Source organism: Stegostoma tigrinum, chromosome 8 (genome assembly GCF_030684315.1).
Source record: "Stegostoma tigrinum isolate sSteTig4 chromosome 8, sSteTig4.hap1, whole genome shotgun sequence".
NCBI classification, from domain to species: Eukaryota; Metazoa; Chordata; class Chondrichthyes; order Orectolobiformes; family Stegostomatidae; genus Stegostoma; species Stegostoma tigrinum.
The window spans coordinates 22,434,069-22,454,737 of record NC_081361.1 but is presented as its reverse complement, the minus strand read 5'-3'; the positions used below and the strand labels follow the sequence as shown (position 1 = coordinate 22,454,737).

The 20,669-nt window shown below is 42.8% G+C and overlaps 1 non-coding gene across 1 annotated transcript; it reads left to right on the top strand.

Moving 5' to 3' along the window:
* Nucleotides 1-16,894: 16,894 nt before the first annotated feature.
* Nucleotides 16,895-16,969, top strand: trnae-uuc (transfer RNA glutamic acid (anticodon UUC)). The gene has a single exon. It is a non-coding gene; the product is annotated as a tRNA-Glu (tRNA).
* Nucleotides 16,970-20,669: the final 3,700 nt, after the last annotated feature.

Here is a 20,669-nt window from a genome sequence, read left to right as displayed (position 1 = left end):
CATATGTTCGATCATCAGAAATCTCTTGATGAAGATGAAAATGTTTCTGTGCTGTGTGACTGTGTCAGACATACCACAGAATTAAAAACACGGAAATCACTCCAGATCATGGCACATTGATGAAGAAACAGCTTCTCAGTTATTTGCATAGTTTCTCCCTAATCCCGAGGAAGAAGCAATGCGAAGCACTTAGTGAAGCACAAGCAGCAGTTGCATGTGAAGGCGTTGAGTTGATTTCAGACAGAAATTTCTGGACTCGTTCGCAAATGTAAGCTTTTGAAGAGGTGGCTTCACTCCTTGCGCCTGGTCCTTTTCCCTGTTCCCAGCTGCCGCCACCACTGCTGGCGAGCTGCTTTGGCCCTCAAGGTCATTTCTTGTAAATTTCCTGGGAATTTTAAAGACGGATTCACTGTTTTATGCAGTTTTACATTTGCAGCATGACCTTGTTTAAATTAAAATGAGCTGATCAGGGTTTGAAATGCTGCACTTTGAGACTTCATTTTTTTTTCAATGGCTGGCAACCAATTATCGACCCAAACACCATTTTAATTTGCTTTTTGTTTTGTGGCTTGTGATCAGTTGCAGAAGCGTACACTTTCACAGATCGAACTTCCCAGATTTGGACAAATGCAGATCTGCAGAAAAGAAAGCAATCATGAATAAGTAAGTTTGATTTAACATGTAGTTAAATTGTATTTATAATTTGGAATTTAAGAATGTGAGAAGAATTGCTGGAGAGCCAGAGCATCCTGTAAAACAATATAGAGACTTTTTCAACAAAAATGCCAGTCACCCAGACTAGATGGCAAACAGCACTCCAGACCATAAAAAACACATTAAAGAAGCAAACTGAAAACAGAAACAAATCTGTGGATTCAGTAAATCAGGGACAAAAACAAAGTTGCTGGAAAAGCTCAGCAGTTCTGGCAGCATCTGTGAATGTAAAAACAGCGATAATACTTCAGGTCCGGTGACCCTTCCAGTTCTGAGGATTGTCATTTGTCGAGTTTGCAGTAGTGATGCATTATTGAAGGAATGGCTTCCCTCTTCACACCACTTCATGACAAGTTATCCTGCAAACTTCATGTGAATGTTGGAAATGGAATTAAACCACTTTCTTGTGCAGTCATATACTTGTTGTGTGGTTTGTTTGTGGTGTCCTTGGACATTGGTACCCTCCCACTCCTTGTTGCTGTTGTATGTTTTGCAATAATCGAGCTTGCATTCCTGTTTCCTGAATCTATGAAATCCAAATGTCTTTGCGAAATGATTTTTCATGGATGAAATATGAGAAGTAAGTGCTTTCAAGGATATTTGGTTGCAGAAAGCATTGCACAAATGCACTTCTACAGCATTGTTGGGAGATTAGCAGGAATGCTAGTGAAATTTTTGAGCCGTACCAGATTGCTGACGTTGTTTTCCTGCTCTGACTCACATGGGTTAATACTTTTGAAGCACGGGGTTAAAGACAGGATTATTCTGGTTTGTTTTGCTGTTCAATTAAACTCTGTGCTTTTTGATGAAGGACAAAGAACATTTATCTCATAGACTTGAGTGCTGGCCTGGACTTGGTGCTTCAAAGTTTGAGATTCCAATCTAACATATACAGTGATTTATTTTCTTTTGTAAATGGTTTGCTGACTCATTTATTTTGCTTTCTTGAGTTGATGTTGTTTATGGTTTTTATCATCAAGAATGTCAATGCCTGAGGGGCAAAGCACAGAGAAACTACCTGTGAACAAATACAAAGGCAAATTTTTGCAGTCTTGTATTGTGAAAAGTGATCAATTTGAGGAAGAGAGGATTTTCAGCGAATACCTTGACTTCCGATGCAATAGTAAGCAATCACAACTGAGCTGGACTGAAGTTTGAAGAAAGCCTCTAACAGTTGTTGAAAAATGCGGCACAGGAAAACCATCTGGTTAGTCTAACAAACAGAACACAGTTGGGACGCCTTGTGCATTGCACTTCACTCTAACCCCCGGCTAGTTGTCTTTTTGGGTAAACGAACCTTAGATTTAGAAATCGAAGCCGCTTGCTTGGTGGTTACCTGGACATTTTTCTCCAACACTGAGCTGATCATATTTGGATGAACACCTCTGATGGCGGATAGCAAATTGCTCCTGACTAATTTCACGGTATTTGTCTAGTAATTTGCCAAGAGACATGTAGGGATGGAATATATAAAGGGAGCTAAATTGGTCTGATCCCAGAGTGAGGACGTTGTAATCCTCATGAAAGTAGTGTGCTGGTTGGGCATGTTAATTGGTACATTAGCCTCCTTTTGAATTCAAGTATTGTCCCAATGTCTGTGTGTAATGTCTCACAGAATATATTTCTGTGCTGTAATGATAGATGATGAACACTTTTAAATGAGCAACCATCTGTTTCAGTTGGATGTAGTCAGCAGTGTAGAGCTGTTGATAAGGAAATAGCTCATGAAAAACTAGAACAGCATTCTTAGTGTAAATTGTTCCATATATGTTGGGAATGCTAATTCAAGACATGTCAAAGGCTTCTCCTGCTTATCCCATCATCGGCCATATTTGCAACTCAGTCCATCTCCGAATTCACAACAAACACATCACCCCAATGTTTGCTGACCCACATTGTCTCCTGGTTTACCAACGCCTGAACATTAGATTTTTAAAAAAAAACCTTTAAGTTCTTGTGCTCACATCCCTCATGTTCTCACTTTGCTACTGTCTGGAATTATTTGAGGTCCCAAACTTTGCCTGGAACTTTCCTGTTCTGCCAAATCCTGAGAGCTGTGCATCTCTTGATACTTTTTTGCAGGCGTGCAATTCCTTCCTCTTAACATCACCATCTCTCACCTTTAAGATGCTCACAAAATGTCACTCTGGCCAAACGTTTGGTCACCTGTCTGAAAATCTCCTCCTTTGATGTCAGTTTTTGTATGGCTCCCCTGCTGTGAAGTGCCATGAGGAGTTTTTTGCTGTGCAAGGGGTTCTATTTCAGTGTTGTGATGACTTGTGTGTGCAGCTGATGTCTTGTTGCCAAAAAGTAACCATTGATTTGCCTGTGAAATAATGCAATGTTCCCTCTCAGTATTAACCAGGTCGTTAAATCAGTGAATTGCAAGCTGAGTATTTTGGAGTATTTCATTAGCCATCCCCAGCTAGACCCGACTTTGCCATGTTACTGGGGTATCCAAGCATTGGCAATGCAACTCCCAGAACACAGGCAAACAAATCATCATTATCTTGGTGTTTTTCTTTGTTCACTTGATTTGTCTCTTTGACTTTTACAACGTTATTTTTTCAACTCACTTTCTCCTTACTGGTGGAAAAGCAGCATCGAAATGCCAGGAAATCCTGCTGGTGTAATAAGTATCCTCAGATGCATGTGAAATCATTTTGCAATGAGCCTTAAGTATATCTGTGCAATCTACAAAGAAGAAAACTTGGAAACATGGCCAACATATAGTTTCTATCCATGACCAGCACAATTCTCAATTGGACAGTCATTCCTTTGTCACTGGGTCCAAGTGCCGCGCTCCTTAGCTGATGGCATGGCAGGTTTACCATTGCCGTGTGCACTGCAGCAATTCAAGAGAGCAGTTCATCTTCTTCTGTGCCATCACAATGACTCTGTATTCCAAATTTAATCTATTGCATTTATATTTGTATAATTTGAAGGTTTTTTTTCCCAAGAGTTTTGCTTCCCTGATGAACAGTATTAACTCTGACTTCATTTCCAGTGCTATTGCTGAAATCCTGAAATTCTGGTTGAATCAGCACCCTGAAGACTTCCGACAAGGCTCAAGTTATGCTTTCCTAAATAAAGTCCTCACATACCTAAAGCAGACAGCGCCGGGGTCAGACCCTGAAAAACGGGCCCAGAATCTTCACAGTCAGTTTCTGGAGGATGAAAGTGCAGAGAAAGAAATGTTCAGTAAGATTTATGATGCAAAAACAGTGGTTTTAATTCATAAGGCAAGGGGAAATAATTGTGGGGCAGTGTTTTTATCGGTGCGGTGGTGAAAGCATGTTCTGTTTGGCTCCAAAAGGCAGTTTGGGAATTTACTTTAAATATATCTCTGAAAGATTATAGTGTGCTATTCCTGTAGTGTAAATCTGATTCATGGACATCTACTCCGTCTGTATTCCGTCCCTCACCAGGACAGTATTGGAGCTCTCTGCCGCTCCCTCCAATGGCTGCCCAACCAATCGCCATTTATCACACCTGTGTTCCCTTGCTGAACATGACCTTACTCTCAACAGCCTGTATTTCAACTTCATCTGATGTAATGCAACTCACTTCCTGTGCAATGAAGGCATTGCTATGACTGCTTGCACGGAACCCCAAAATGCTGTGTTTTTTTTTAATTGAGATGTGTAGCAGACATTATTCCAGCCATGTCTCTTGAATTTCTTATTCCAATCCATCAAAGCTGATGCTTGCTATTGTCACCAACTGGAAAAGTTTATTGAACTTGTTAATAAAATGTGAGGCTGGATGAACACAGCAGGCCAAGCAGCATCTCAGGAGCACAAAAGCTGACGTTTCGGGCCTAGACCCTTCATCAGAGAGGGGGATGGGGGGAGGGAACTGGAATAAATAGGGAGAGAGGGGGAGGCGGACCGAAGATGGAGAGTAAAGAAGATAGGTGGAGAGGGTGTAGGTGGGGAGGTAGGGAGGGGATAGGTCAGTCCAGGGAAGACGGACAGGTCAAGGAGGTGGGATGAGGTTAGTAGGTAGCTGGGGGTGCGGCTTGGGGTGGGAGGAAGGGATGGGTGAGAGGAAGAATCGGTTAGGGAGGCAGAGACAGGTTGGACTGGTTTTGGGATGCAGTGGGTGGGGGGGAAGAGCTGGGCTGGTTGTGTGGTGCAGTGGGGGGAGGGGATGAACTGGGCTGGTTTAGGGATGCAGTGGGGGAAGGGGAGATTTTGAAACTGGTGAAGTCCACATTGATACCATATGGCTGCAGGTTTCCCAGGCGGAATATGAGTTGCTGTTCCTGCAACCTTCGGGTGGCATCATTGTGGCAGTGCAGGAGGCCCATGATGGACATGTCATCAAGAGAATGGGAGGGGGAGTGGAAATGGTTTGCGACTGGGAGGTGCAGTTGTTTGTTGCGAACTGAGCGGAGGTGTTCTGCAAAGCGGTCCCCAAGCATCCCTAAACCAGCCCAATTCATCCCCTCCCCCCACTGCACCACACAACCAGCCCAGCTCTTCCCCCCCACCCACTGCATCCCAAAACCAGTCCAACCTGTCTCTGCCTCCCTAACCGGTTCTTCCTCTCACCCATCCCTTCCTCCCACCCCAAGCCGCACCCCCAGCTACCTACTAACCTCATCCCACCTCCTTGACCTGTCCGTCTTCCCTGGACTGACCTATCCCCTCCCTACCTCCCCACCTGCACCCTCTCCACCTATCTTCTTTACTCTCCATCTTCGGTCCGCCTCCCCCTCTCTCCCTATTTATTCCAGTTCCCTCCCCCCATCCCCCTCTCTGATGAAGGGTCTAGGCCCGAAACGTCAGCTTTTGTGCTCCTGAGATGCTGCTTGGCCTGCTGTGTTCATCCAGCCTCACATTTTATTATCCTTTATTGAACTTGTTTCCACTTTCTGTCCTTCTCTTCACCTTCAACTGCTCCATCTCTGACTCTTCATCTGTGGTTGTGAGAATGAAAAGAGGCTGCAGACAGTTTTGATAAATGGGCAGAAATTGCAGCAGAAGGAATACAATGTGGCAAGGTGTGAAGTTAACCAGTTTGATCGGAAAACTAAATTCAGAATGTCTTTTGATAAGTTTGTATTCAGAGGGATGTGGTTGTTCATGTCAGTTGAATTCCAAAGTTAACATGAATGCACTGCAAACTATTCGGATTACGTTTGCTTCACTGCAATACCTCACAGTACAGAGAAATGAGATTGCAATAGATGGATTCATTTGGATCAGCACAAGTGCCTTTGGCAACTTCGCTGCTTTCTCTTGTAATTTGGGGTTCAAAGTGAAACATCTCTATAAATAGCTCACATAGCTGCCAGAATAAATTGTTAACGCTGCAGCTTAATGGTAATTCAAATGACTGAGTTATGATGAAAGTTAAGATCTTTTTCTGCGATGGACTCTGATGAAATTAATTTGTTAAAATGACCATTTAGATCCGAGATTACCAGTGGTCCCAAAGATCAGTGTTGTGCAGTAGTAATCATTGACCGTAGAAGAGCACCATTTTAGCCAGATACCAACCATTTGGATACTTTGACATCAGTGAAAGAATCAATGGGTGGGGTCGGCGGTGTGTCTGAATTTGTTTAGACATGATGTGTAAAGCTGTTCATTTTGAGTAGCAAGATGTTTTTCTAATCGAACTTGTTCACACATGTTAACGCATACACTGTAGCAGGTGGGTGTTGAAGCCAGGCCTCGTGGCTCATTGTTATTGACACTAGCACTACAGCACAAGAGCCCTTGTTGGTTACGACATGCCTGTGGAGCAGGTGAGACTAAGCCCAAGGCCACTTGGTCCGGAAATAGGAACACTACCAATGTGCCTCAAGAGCCTCCATTTTGAGTGGTCATCTGACGTTGTCAAATTCATGGTGTCTCCATGTCAGTTCGTGGAGGGCTTAGCCATCTGTCTCAGGGTTTAGTTCATTTGGGCTTCCTTTGACAAGCTTCAAAAGTAGATCCAAAAATTTTGGTTAAGCCAAGTATTGCTGAGTGAATACCGCTGTACTGAGTTCATGATGTACAAGACCAAATTCTGCATAGAACGGACTCTGTAATATGGTCTGCTAAGACCCAGCAGCATTGAATGAGTCTTTCAGGACAATTTCCTTTTTAACTGTTGCTGTCAATGACATTTTATTTTCTAATATGATTGAATAATTTTGCAGGTTATTGTAAAACAAGAACTTGAGATTTGAAAGATTTGCTTTGGCAAGAAATTGGAATGGGAATCTGTCAATAAATACAATTTCTTTTGCAATTGAAATGCTTCCAACAGGAGGGTTTCACTGCAATATCACATTCAATTCAGCAAATTGAGATTTAAAACTATAAATGTGAGCTAACTGTTGTAAATTAATGGACGATTTCTAGTCACAAGTGAGTAAGATGTTTTGGAGCAATGAGAACTTTGGGCACAAAATAAATATCTATCTTCACTTACGCAGAAGGCTACCCTGGAAGACTTGGGTTCTACGTGGGAGAAGAACATGAAGGAACCATCGAAGAAGTGGACGAAAAGCTCCTCTGCTACCCATCACGCTGCATTGCAGAGCAGCTGACCTTTATGGATGCTGTGAGTAAACAGGAATCTGGGTCTGTGATAATGGACTGCAGATGCTGGAGAATCCAAGATAATAAAATGTGAGGCTGGATGAACACAGCAGGACCAGCAGTCTCTCAGGAGCTTAAAAGCTGTCATTTGGGGCCTAGACCCTTCATCAGAGAGGGGGATGGGGTGAGGGTTCTGGAATAAATAGGGAGAGAGGGCGGAGGCGGACCGAAGATGGAGAGAAAAGAAGATAGGTGGAGAGGAGAGTATAGATGGGGAGGTAGGGAGGGGATGAGACAGTCCAGGGAAGACGGACAGGTCAAGGAGGTGGGATGAGGTTAGCAGAAAGGAGATGGAGGTGCGACTTGGGGTGGGAGGAAGTGATTGTTGAGATGAAGAACAGGTTAGGGAGGCAAAGACAGTCTGGGCTGCTTTTGGGATGCAGTGGGGGGAGAGGACGATCTGGGCTGGTTTTGGGATGCGGTGAGGGAAGGGGAGATTTTGAATCTGGTGAAGTCCACATTGACATCATTGGGCTGCAGGGTTTCCAAGCGGAATATGAATTGCTGTTCCCGCAGCCTTCGGGTGGCATCATTGTGGCACTGCAGGAGGCCCATGATGGACATGTAATCTAAAGAATGGGAGGGAGAGTGGAAAACGCTCGCGACTGGGAGGTGCAGTTGTTTATTGCGAGCCAAGTGGAGGTGTTCTGCAAACCGGTCCCCAAGCCTCCACTTGGTTTCCCTAATGTAGAGGAAGCCACACCGGGTACAATGGATACAGTATACTAGATTGGCAGATGTGCAGGTGAACCTCTGCTGAATATGGAAAGTCATCTTGGGGCCTTGGATGGGGTGAGGGAGGGGGTGTGGGGGCAAGTGTAGCATTTCCTGCGGTTTCAGTGGAAGGTGCTGGTGTGGTGGGTTTGGAGGGGAGTGTGGAGCGAACAAGAGAGTCGCGGAGAGAGTGGTCTCTCCGGAAGGCAGACAAGAGTGGGGATGGAAAAATGTCTTGGGTGGTGGTGTTGGACTGTAGATGGCGGAAGTTTCGGAGGATGATGCATTGTATCCTGCTTTCCGGAGAGACCACTCTCTCTGTGACTCCCTTGTTCGCTCCACACTGCCCTCCAACCCCACCACACCCGACATCTTCCCCTGCAACCGCAGGAAATGCTACACTTGCCCCCACATCCCCTCCCTCACCCCTATCCCAGTCCCCAAGATGACTTTCCATGTTAAGCAGAGGTTCACCGACACATCTGCCAATGTTGTATACTGTATCCATTGTACCCGGTGTGGCTTCCTCTACATTGGGGAAACCAAGCAGAAGCTTGCGGACTGATTTGCAGAAGACCTCCGCACGGTTTGCAATAAACAACTGCGCCTCCCAGTCGCGAGCGTTTTCCACTCGCCCTCCCATTCTTTCGATGACATGTCCATCATGGGCCTCCTGCAGTGCCACAATGATGCCACTCGAAGGTTGCAGGAACAGCAACTCATATTCCGGTTGGGAACCCTGCAGCACAATGGTATCAATGTGGACTTCACCAGCTTCAAAATCTCCCCTTCCCCCAACGCATCTCAAAACCAGCCCAGTTCGTCCTCTCCCCGCACTGCACCACACAACCAGCCCAGCTCTTCCCCTCCCGCCACTGTATCCCAAAACCAGTCCAGCCTGTCTCTGCCTCCCTAACCTGTTCTTCCTCTCACCCATCCCTTCCTCCCACCCCAAGCCGCAGCTCCACCTCCTACCTACTAACCTCATCACAACTCCTTGACCTTTCCGTCTTCCAAGGACTGTCCTATCCCCTCCGTACCTCCCCACCTATACTCTCCACTCCACCTATATTCTTTTCTCTCCATCTTCGGTCCGCCTCCCCGTCTCTCCCTATTTATTCCAGAACCCTCACCCCATCCCCCTCTCTGATGAAGGGTCTAGGCCCGAAATGTTAGCTTTTATGCTCCTGAGATGCTGCTGGTCCTGCTGTGTTCATCCAGCCTCACATTTTATTATCTAGGAATCTGGGTCTATTCTGTTGAGACCTGTCTTTCGCAGTCATTCTCAATGCGGTGTTTCAGTCAGCAGTAAGCATCCGAATCTCACCATATTATTGAATGCTATTTCCGCTCCACCAGTCATTATAACTGAATTGCCTTCATAATGCAGTCGTCCAAGATGTCAAAGTGTCTTGTTTGAAATGTAACTTCAGTCTTGAGCTTGAAATACCTGTCGATGAAGACTTCAGCACTCGCCTATTTTTTTAAATGAATGTCACATGAATTAAGTGAGCAGGGAGAGCACTGAAAATCCTTCGTAACTTCGTGTTGAATCTCTCCAAAATGAATAGTATTTCAGGGTAAAAGTTGAAATGTTTCACCAGAACAGTCACTGTTCCTACATGAACCCAGTGATTTTGTTCGAAGTGTCCAGTACGACAACTTTGGTGTTTGCAGAGATCTCCTGGAATGGAATCAGCCACGAGATCAGGCTATTCCAGTCTAGTCTCCAAGGTGGCTTGGTGCCTACCTCTACGAAATGAGGCGAAGGATTGCTGACTCAAATTTTGTGTTCTGTCGGGGTCTGGTCATAGGCTTCGGCTTCAAATGGAAGCTCAGCTTTGAGCAAATGGGACTGTGGTCTATATGACAGCATTGGGTGTGACTCTAGAATGTAAGTAGTCCTCGAGGTCTCAAAAAGCCTGAGCAATTGTCAGTGTTGAGAGCAGGGGTGCGCATATCTAATCTGCAAGTGAACTTTTTGTCAAACGTACGAGTTGGTTATGGATCGCTGCTTTTCTGCACAGAGTTAGAAAGTTAACATCTGTTTTCATTGCAGTCTCTGTTGTACGTGTGTATACATTCTGGCACTTCGAGTCTAATCATGTGACACAATGATGACAACAGACATTTTGGATGGGAAACAACCTATATTGGTGTCTGTAGAGGAACATAGCTGCTTTTCTTTCCATGAAGCAGTGAGGTCGGCAATGAGATCAGTGATTCCTTTTCAAATCAGTTGTTTGACCTGGTGAATGTCAAGGCAGTGTTTTTGATTCTGGTCGCCTGTGTTGTTCCTGTTGCAGGCAGGTCCAGGAGGCTGAAACAGGAGATTTATTATTTAGTTTACTGTAGAGGGCGGAAGGTTAGCCTCAGCTGTTCCCTGCCTGAAATAATCGATGACATCATTGTCACATGATCGGAGTGTTAAAAGTGAGAGTGCACCATGCTTGCATAAATACGCAGCAGTTTCCCACTCCATGGTTTCTGAGTTTGTGTTAAGTTTGACACTCGGAGCATAATTGTTTGTGGGAGTTGTTAGCCTTGAAGAGGGAGGCAAGAGGAGACAATGCAAACAGAATGACCAATTGACAGGCTTGGATGTTTGGCAACATTCAGCTTCAGCATGAAACCAACAGTGGGGAGGTGTTGACGTTGAGGTATACTTAACCAACACGGGGTGCGGCTGCCATTGTGTTCTGTCAATCTGCCTTGATGTGAGAAGTGGACATGATGCAGGAGCACTTTCCTGATGGCCAGTCTGTCTAGCTTATGGACCACCATGGCTGAGCATCAGTAGGAGTGACTATTGCCAACAAAGCCGTGCATTGATGGTGTGCACGGAGCCAGCAGTAGGAGCTGGGTGGAGATAACTTGTGATTTCGAATCTAACCTACAAATAAGAAGGAGATGACTGAAAACTCAAGGCTGTTGACCTGTCTGTACAACCTATATGCACCTTGGGCATCAATGTGTGTATTATGTACTCAGTTGTTGACAAAGTAGCTTGTGCAGTTTTGAATGTACAATTGCAAACTAGCAGGATGAGTTTACTCATGAATGGAATAACCTTGTTTGTAGTTCATTCCTTCAACCACAGTACTGCTAATATATGTAATCTTTGTTTCCTTTTTATTTTTGATCAGGATCTTTTTAAGAAACTTGTGCCCAGCGAATGTTTAGGGTCCATCTGGGCAGAACAACCAGATCGAGCATCAACCGTCTGGGCTATCGTGGCACAGTTTAATAACGTTAAGAATTGTGTCACCAGCACCGTCAGTCAGCCTCAGCAGCTAAAACCACGACAGAGGGCGAAGATCATTGAGAAGTGGATTGATGTTGCCAAGGTACACTTGTTCTTTAGTGATTTTTAACCTTTATGACAGGGTAAAGCACTCAGTGCATGAAACAAACATGGTGGAAGAGAGCAAGCAGTTCCTACGATGTGTTGAGATGTTGAGGGTTTGAAAGCCTCTCGAATTGACGAGCAGAATTAGAATTGAATGCTTCATGGCAAATCCTAGCATTTGTAATTTCCATAGTGTTGGCTGCTAATAGTTCATGCCTCAGTTTACAGTTGCATTGAAATATTAAAGTTTTCTTTCCCATCAAAAATATTTCTGTGGAGAAATAAAGGAAACTGATTTCAGATTTTTAGTGGCCCTTCAAACACAAAGTTACTTATTAGGCACAACAGAATGTTGTTTGCCTCCCTTGCGAGCGGTGATCAGATTTATGATACATTGTAAATGTTATTCTCAGTTTTCTGCGTTCCATATGCCCGTATGATGGCCCTTCAGTAACTTGCCTGGTTGTCTGTTTCTTATGTGTTTGCCAAAGGAATTTGTCTTTGCATTTTAATCAGCAATTGGGAAAAGGATGAGGAAGGGCTGTCATACCTGATGTCTGGCTTGTCTTTGTCATCAATATGTGGCATTCCCACGAGTACATTTGGAAAGAATCAAGACAAGAAGCCAGTAATTAACTAATTAAGTGAATTAAGTAATTTATTCATATTCATTTATCATCCAAAATGGCACTGGATCATAGCAACAAAAGTGTATTATCATTGAAATTTCCCATATTCATGTGCCAATAAAATATTTAGTCATTCGAAAGGTTGGGAATGAAGATTCATAATAATACCTTTGCCAGGCATTTGAGACAAGTCTGGTTTGGCTCTTGGCAACACTGCCTGCATGGATTTGGACTCGTAAAGAATCTTAAAGCATTGATGTCTGTCTCCAGTTTCACAATCCAGAGAAGTTGAAATGAATGGAGGCAGACACCCAGTCATAGACATGGATACATGAGCTCCTGACAGGCTGTCCGTGCCGACCGAGAAACTGGTGCTGTCAAAGACCATTCTGAAGATGAGTTGGCACCTTCCAGTGATCACTTGGCTGACTCTTCCGGTTGTCATTTGAGTTGACAAAAGTTGATGAGGGTCCTTATCCATGTTGAAGTGCCCTCCGTCACTTACTTTTTACTGCAGCAGCCTTTGTTGCCCTCAAGCCGGAAGACTGTGGGCTTGAGATCTTACCTGCTGGACTTAATCAGATAAGGCATCTATCTAATGATGCCCAGTGAGGCACATCCACATAAAGCCAATATGGTCTAATGACCCTCTCCCTCCTTGGCCTTCCTCGCTAAGCAGAAGTGGTTTTGAGAGCTGAGAACAAACAATTGCAGGCTTCCTACTCTCCTGCCCCTTGGCCCCTCCCAACAAGTTCAAATTGATGCTTGTGGAAGGGAGGTTTGATTTGTTCTATTCTTCTCCCTGCCTCCGTGGGGCAGGCAGATGAAGGACATTCACATGCTATCCTCACTACGATTAGTTAACTCAGTCTCAATAACATTGTGATTCATAAAAGTAGACTCAATTTTCTGATTTGTACGCTTTCCTTGAATGATTATCTCATGTGTCAGGCCCTGCCCTCCTATGCTGGCAGAAAATGTAATCTGTCATTCGTTTATCAGCTGAATACAATGGATATAACACAGATGATTACCCGTCTCCAGCTCCCTAACTTCGCCACTTCCACCACTCAGATGGCAGTGTCTCCAACTTATTCATTCGAATCTTTGCTTTGGCGTCAGTAACCATGTCTAACGAGTCAAGTGTTGGCAGAGAGTGAAATGTCTCAGAGGGAAAAAAAATGTAGATCAAGTTTTAAGTCGCTAAGATTTGTGGAATTTTTGCCCCCACAAAGTCGTTTGTTAATGCTGTTATTTTTGCAGATCACGTTTTTCTGATGGAACATTTTAATGTCTGAGGTATTGGGTCATGGGGAGCCACTGTTTTTCCCACAGAACTCATGTTTTATGTTCTCACAGGAATGTCGGATTTTGGGAAATTTCTCTTCAGTGTGTGCAATTACCCGTGCATTGCAAGCAAATAACATCTTTGAGTTTCAGAAGACTTGGGCAGCCGTGTCAAAGTGAGTCATTTTTCTGGAAAAGCCGTGTCGTTATTTTTAATAAAGATGTGGTAGGAATTTGCAGGTTTCACCTCCAAGTTTACTTGCCAAAGTGATCTTCACACTCCAGATGTGTTGACAGGATTACCAGAGGCACTACAGTGCAATCCCAACAATTGGCGTACTGGCAGAATCTTTCATTCTTTCACTAAGGAGTGAGGAGTTAATTTTCTACAGTGGAAAAAGAAAACTGTTTGACAGCTTAAAATATTGAACTATTGTGTTCCAAAACTGATCTGCTGTTGGATGTAACGTAAGACAGTTTCCTGTGGATGTGCTGTGACGGGGTGATATGAACTGGAGGTTTGTATAGGAACCTGAAATACAAAGAACACAATTATTTTAATCACCCAAGAAAGCAGTCGAGACCTCTTTGAAGTGCACACTTGTAGTTTATATTCCTGTGCCGGAGACGATTTGATCATGATTGTTTTTTTGAGGCAGCTTGGAGGTGAAATCTCACTTGCTGTGATGAGATTTCCTAAAACTACTGCAATGAAGGGCTTTTGTGGCACAGTGGTAACATCTCCATCTCTGGGCTGAAATAGTCTGGGTTCAAATTCTGTCTGATGAAGGGTCTAGGCCCGAAATGTCAGCTTTTGTGCTCCTGAGATGCTGATTGGCCTGCTGTGTTCATCCAGCTCCACACTTTGTTATCTTGGATTCTCCAGCATCTGCAGTTCCCAATATCTCTTGGGTTCAAATTCTACCTGCCAAAGAGATGTGTCAAAACATATCTGAACTGTTTCATTAAAATAACTGCAATTGTTTGAAAAATGCTTCACTGCCCTTCACTGTCTGTATTACTTGCATATTTGTCAGATTCCATGTCAGCTGTTTGCAATCTTGACTCTATTCTGTCAAGAGTAATTTGTTTTATTCTCTTGACTAGGAGCACAAAGGCAACATTTGAAGATCTTTCAAATCTCATCTCCGAAGATGGCAACATAATGACAAGTAGCCAGCACGAAAAACAGGTAAGCGTTTGCATTTGGCACTGTGCATCGATATTCAGGGCATTATAGGTATTTTCAAGCAAAATATCTACAATGAATTACATTGGTGTCTGAATGCATACAAATACTGTGAATCAATAATGCAACAAGGGATACATGTATTACATATGGATGGTCTAACTTGGCTCAAGTCTTCCAAAATCGTTCTGTCATGATGCAACCTTCATAGATTATCTTTCTCAGTGTTCGTTATCTTGGAAGTTTGAACACTTGCACAATGATATTAAAAGCAGGATATATGTCAGTTTTCTTTTCTTTTGATTTGCACACTTGGAGGGCCTCGTAATTAATTAAAGCCAAGGCAAAACACGAATAGCTTTAATTGGTTCTCGTTAGTGTTTTTGTTCAATTAACATGTCTTCCTTTTATTGTTCTCTGCGGTAATAAATATTTACTGCATTGGAACTGAGAGATAATCACATTGCTTTGTTTGTTGAGCATTTCAGACATCAACTATTTAGTTTCAACTAGCTTGGACCACCACTGACATTTCAAACTAACTTCAAAAACCTTCTCAAAAAGCATATTGTTTTACCAGGTTTCGAGACATTCCTCCTCACTCTGTATGTCATGCTGTTTGCCCAGTCATTTTGTTCCTGAATTTTACAAAGTAACAAAATAATTTGTTAGTTATAAACATTTTGGTGTCACTTGACCAAACTAGTGTGTCCAGGACAGTAAGGAGGCAAGATGCAAGTTTTCTGTTGAATCATTCTTAGATTAAATCAAAGCAGTTTGAAGGTGGTACTTGAAGAGGACGAAATGCAGCATTCATGTTGGGTTGTTAATAATTTGACAGACACTCCGTTTTTCATACTGCTGAAAGTTCTAGTTGAGGTTGACGATGTTTTTGCATTGCTGTCCATCTGCTGGCTCCAGAATTTCTACGGTGCTGCTGTCACACCTTGTTTATTATGTTTGCTATTGGTGCACAGTGCAGAATTCCAAATTACTTTTCATATCTGGCTTGAATCTAAAAGTAGATTTGTTTTTAATAATCAAAAACGTGTGTTGTGCAGGATGATTGCTTTTGTGGTGTCAATTTCTATAAATATACATGGGAAAATCTGAGTTCAAGATTGGACAGTTGTTTAACTTCCATAATGCTGTCTCCCAGATTGTACAGTGAATATCGATGCATGGTTCGTTAATCTTTAAGCATATTACACAGATGTTCTCTGGCAATATGGCTTGCTAAGCTTTACTTTATATGGGTGTGCCATTCGCCAGGCCACCATATCAACACTTACTGTCGATCCTTAGTTGACACTGAGTGTAGTGATAATATACCACCTTGATATACCATAGCGTATTTTCTGAAAATACTTCCCCAAATGTGACTGTCTGGTGAATTTCACCTGAGTGAGCCAGCAATCATCATTTTCACTGTTGTGTTTTTAAATCTCAGAAAATATAATTTGAAACCTCATTTTAAATGCAGTTTGAAGCAGCAACTTCACCATGTCCAACAATTTGATTTGCACACTTGGCTGGGAATCTGAAATAGTTGCCAAGTGATTGTTTTATGGGTTAAACATTGATACTAGTTTTGTGATAAACTATTGTGCGTGGGATAAATTGTAATATCACTTCCAAATATCATTGCCTGGCTATCACCTCTTGAGTTTGAATTGGCCAAATGTTGACATAAGGCTTTAGCGTTGTAAAATGTTTTTACAATAAAGGCTTGAGTTTTGAAATCTCTTCTGTTATCTCATTTGATATTATGGGAGATATAGATTAGATGCAGTGAATGAATAGCTGGTTTTCTATGTACATTTTCAGGATGGAGCTTCAAAATTTGCCACCCTCAACAGCACCTTGAAAGAGAACAAAATACTGACACACAAAACACTGAAAGTAACAAAGAAGAAGGTAATCATCCCTTTATGTTTAATATTGGAATGAAACGTTCTCAAGTTGAAGCAGTTAATCTTGAAGCTTTACAAGTAAATCTGATTTATCTTTCCATAATGGTGTATCTTTGTTATAACTATGCTGTAAAGCAGTTCTCCGGGTAACTAAAGGGAAGTTATCAGCATTGCTGCTACTTAAGCCATTGAACATGTTTGGTTATATGTTTGAAGCTATAACCATGCTGCTTGTTGCATATCTATCAGTGTGTTGGGTTGTGGGTAGAATATTTCTACATTGAACGGAAGTAAATCTGCGAGGCCAGGCAGGTATGCACAAACATTTCCCATGGTCTGATGGATAAATACAACAGTCAATACAGTGTGGAGCTGAAGGAACTCAGCAGGTCAGGCAGCATGAGAGGAGCAAAAAAATCAACGTGTCAGGTCAGGACCACACTGTATTGACTCTGACTCCAACATTTGCAGTTCTTGCTGTCTTTGAGAGATGGTTAGCATCACTGGTGGTCCAGTGGTTAGGATTCGGCGCTTTCACCGCTGCGGCCTGGGTTCGATTCCCGGTCAGTGCAGCACATTTTGGGGTGGCTCAGTGGCTCAGTGGTTAGCATTGCGGCCTCACAGTGCCGGGGACCCAGGTTCGATTCCAACCTCGGGTGACTGTCTGTGTGGAGTTTGCATATTCTCCCCGTGTGTGCATGGGTTTCCTCCCGGTGCTCTGGTTTCCTCCCACAGTCCAAAGATGTGCAGGCTAGGTGGGTTGGCCATGCTGAATTGCTGGTTGTGTTCAGGGGTGTGTGAGCTGTAGGGGATGGTTCTGGGTGGGATGTTTCAAGTGGCGGTGTGAAATTGGTGAGCCGAAGGGCCTGTATCTACACTGTGGGTAATGGAATTTAATCTCAATACAACATCTTGGCTGAAGCATTGAAATATGCCGACGCTCACAAAGGCAGAGATTCAGGTACTCATCTGGTGTTCCCTTTTTGTGTAGCAAAGGAAGAACTAAACCCGGGTTACACAATAACTCGGTTAGCCATCATGAATGAGGCAACATGACGAGAATTTTTTCAGCACTGCCCCTTGTGTCTGCGCTGGTCATAAAGCACCCACCTATTCTGATCCCATTTTGTAGAACTTAGCCCATCGCCTTCTAGGTATTCTTCATCAACATGTTGTGACACATGATGACACTTGTCTGGCAGAGGTGGAACTCAAACTCAGATTTCTGGCTCAGCGGTAGGGAGGCTACCACTGAACCACAAGACCCCTTTATAGAGCTCTGATGAAGGGTCACCAGACCCAAAACATTAACACAGTTTTCTTCTTCACAAATGCTCCCAGAGCAGCTGAGCTTTTCCAGCAACTTTGTTTTTCTACCCCTTCAAAGAATTTGCATTTATTGGCGTTTTTGTCAACCCATTCAGCCAAGCTTATGACTCCATTCTGAAGGAGGTTGGACTGAACTGGGATCCCCTGCCTCAACGGTAGGTATCATTCCTACAAAATTCCACAACCCCTACCCCCACCCAGGAGTTTTGATGGCAATGGCGTTTCAAGAGTTCATCAAAATTGTTCTTCAGTGTCTCAAGGGTTCCTGCCTGGACCACCCTTTTAGGCAGTGCGTTCCAGAAACCCACCACTTCTGGGTGAAAAGTTTTTGAACAAATCCCCTCAAAATAGCCTGCTTGTTGTATATAAACTGTAAGCCCTGATATTGATAGACAGGGAATAAAGTTTTTCCTAATGCTTAGCCAAATCCCTCAGAACTCTTTGAACCTCAACCAGGTTCCTCCTCAGTGTCTTTGTTGCAGTGAAGATTGTCCCAGCTTATTTAGCCCCTTTCTATAACTGAAATGTTCCCGCCCGAGCTGTATTAGTCAATTGGAATCAAAATTAGCTTTTGGCAGGAAGTAAGCGTGACTTTTGAAGAACATTTCTGCAACTTGAAGCTTTCATTCGGCAGTGTAGCACAGGGTAGAGTGATAGTTCTTGCTGTGTGCACTTTAATGCTCCAGACACAAAAGATACAAGTATGAACATCAGGCTCACAGATGACACAAGAATGGGAGGTGTGGTAAATAGCAAAATGCTTTAGTCTCTAGGCACACCGTGTTCTAACTGTGGCTCAACTAATTTTATTTACGTCTGCTCTTATATTCAGGCAAGTATCCAATATGGTGCTTTTACCACCTTATCCACAGGTCCTCCTGCCTTCATGAATATGCTTATGCGCACAGCAAGGTCCTCGTGATTCTCTGTACTTTCTAAAACTTCCATTTAACATGTCTTGTCCTGACTTATTTGTCCTCCCAAAACGCTTCGCCTGACACTTTTCAGGATAGAATTCTATTTGCCTCTTTTCAGGCCTTCTAACCAGCCCATGTGTGTAATCCTGGAGACTAAGGCTTTTTGCTGTTTACCACATCGCCAATTCTTGTGGCACCTGTGAACCTGCTGTTCACACTTGTAGCTTTTGTGCCTTGAAAATTCATGTACACACAACAAGAACCATCACTTTATGCTGTGGTATGCTGCTGGATGAATGCTTCAAGTTGCAAAAATGCTCTTCAAAAATCACACATACTTCCAGTCGCAAAGTCAGTTTTGGTTCCAGTTTGCCAATTCCGGTGTATCTCCTAGGCTTTTAGCTCCTTAAGCAGTCTGAGACCATTAAATTATTTCTTGGGGTCAGAAAGGTGTCCTATGAAAAGACATTGAGTAGAATTATATTCTTGAGTTTTGAAAAATAAGGGTTAACCTTACTGAGTCAAACGTTTGGAAATCAGGTGCGATAAATTGTTTCCATCTTCAGGCAAAATCACACAGTACTTAGAAAATTTCCAATCTCCAAATGATGAAGTTACACAAACATTGAGTTTGGTTGACAGTTAACAGATCAGGGATCAAAACTCCGAACTTGCCTGTCGTTTATAGATCTAACTTTGTATTCCACTGTGTAACTGTGTCAAAAATTGAGTCCGAAATTTTGATTCTAATTAGATTTAGTTGCATGATAAATGGTATAAATAAGGCATGGAGTAGTATGTTTGGGAAATATGACAGTGCGTTCACAATGGATGAAATAAATTCACCTCACTTTTCCAGGGTGTAGTTCAGGGAATTGTACCATTCCTGGGAACTTTCTTCACGGACTTAACAAAATTGGATTCGGCTTTCCCCAATTATCGTTTCGTAAGTCTGTTTTACAAGATTTGGATTCCTTATTTGCTGATGAGCACTATTGTTACAGTTTCATTGCAAGCTGCTCATAGCAATAAAAGAAACGAATAAGTATGATTAATGATACTGATGAGAATAATGTGATGCTTTGTGTTGCGAATCAAACAATATGTAAATAAAGAAACATGCAAAAGGCTTTGCAGTTGATTGAATACAGGTTTAGTTTTTCTAAAGGTTGGATAAAGTGGGCATCATTTTTATTTTGTACAGGTAAATTTGTTAGCTGGACGTCACTGCCTATTGTGCAGTTGAGCAGCTGAGAATGGCATCAGCTTGGTACTGATCTATTTGATTGGAACAAAGGGCTCTATGTAATGGCCAAAATATAAACCTGGTGGAATGATCGATCATTTGTGTTTGACCTTTGACTATTTCCTAAAATTGAAACAAGTTTACAGAGTTTGTATTTCACTGCTGATCTGTTAAATTTCATGATCTCATAGTACCATTTGACCTTTATATATATTGAATTAATTTTCTTTGTTCATGTCTATTTCTTACAGAATGGCTTGATCAACTTCGACAAGAGACGAAAGGTGATTGTACTGTGCAAAATGTTTGTAAATGCATGAAACGGGAAAAGCGTGCCTTTCAATATTGTTGTGCTTTTTCTGCTTGATGGGGAATGTTGGAAGAGTCCACAACTACATCTTAAATGTGGATGATCACTAATAAATCCAATAAAGAAATCAGGAGAAGCTTTGTTGCTCGCAGCAGTCAGATTGCAGAAGCTGCTGCTACCAGGACAAGTTGAGAAGAATAGCAGAGATGGATTTGAGAGAAAGTTAGATGTCAGAAAGGGCACAAAGAGGCACATTAAGAATTTGGAGCATGGTGGGAGAAGTGTAAAGAGCAGCATGGAGCAGTTCAGCCAAATGGCCTGTTTTTGCACTGCTGTTATGATGCAAGTTACCTTTCAGCATTCACAACCAGGTCCAGGACCTTCCTGGTGTTCTGTGAATGAAGATGTTGTGAAATTAGTCTGGGTGCAATGGAAGCTATTTCATTATCGAAGAGACTGAGTAAATAATC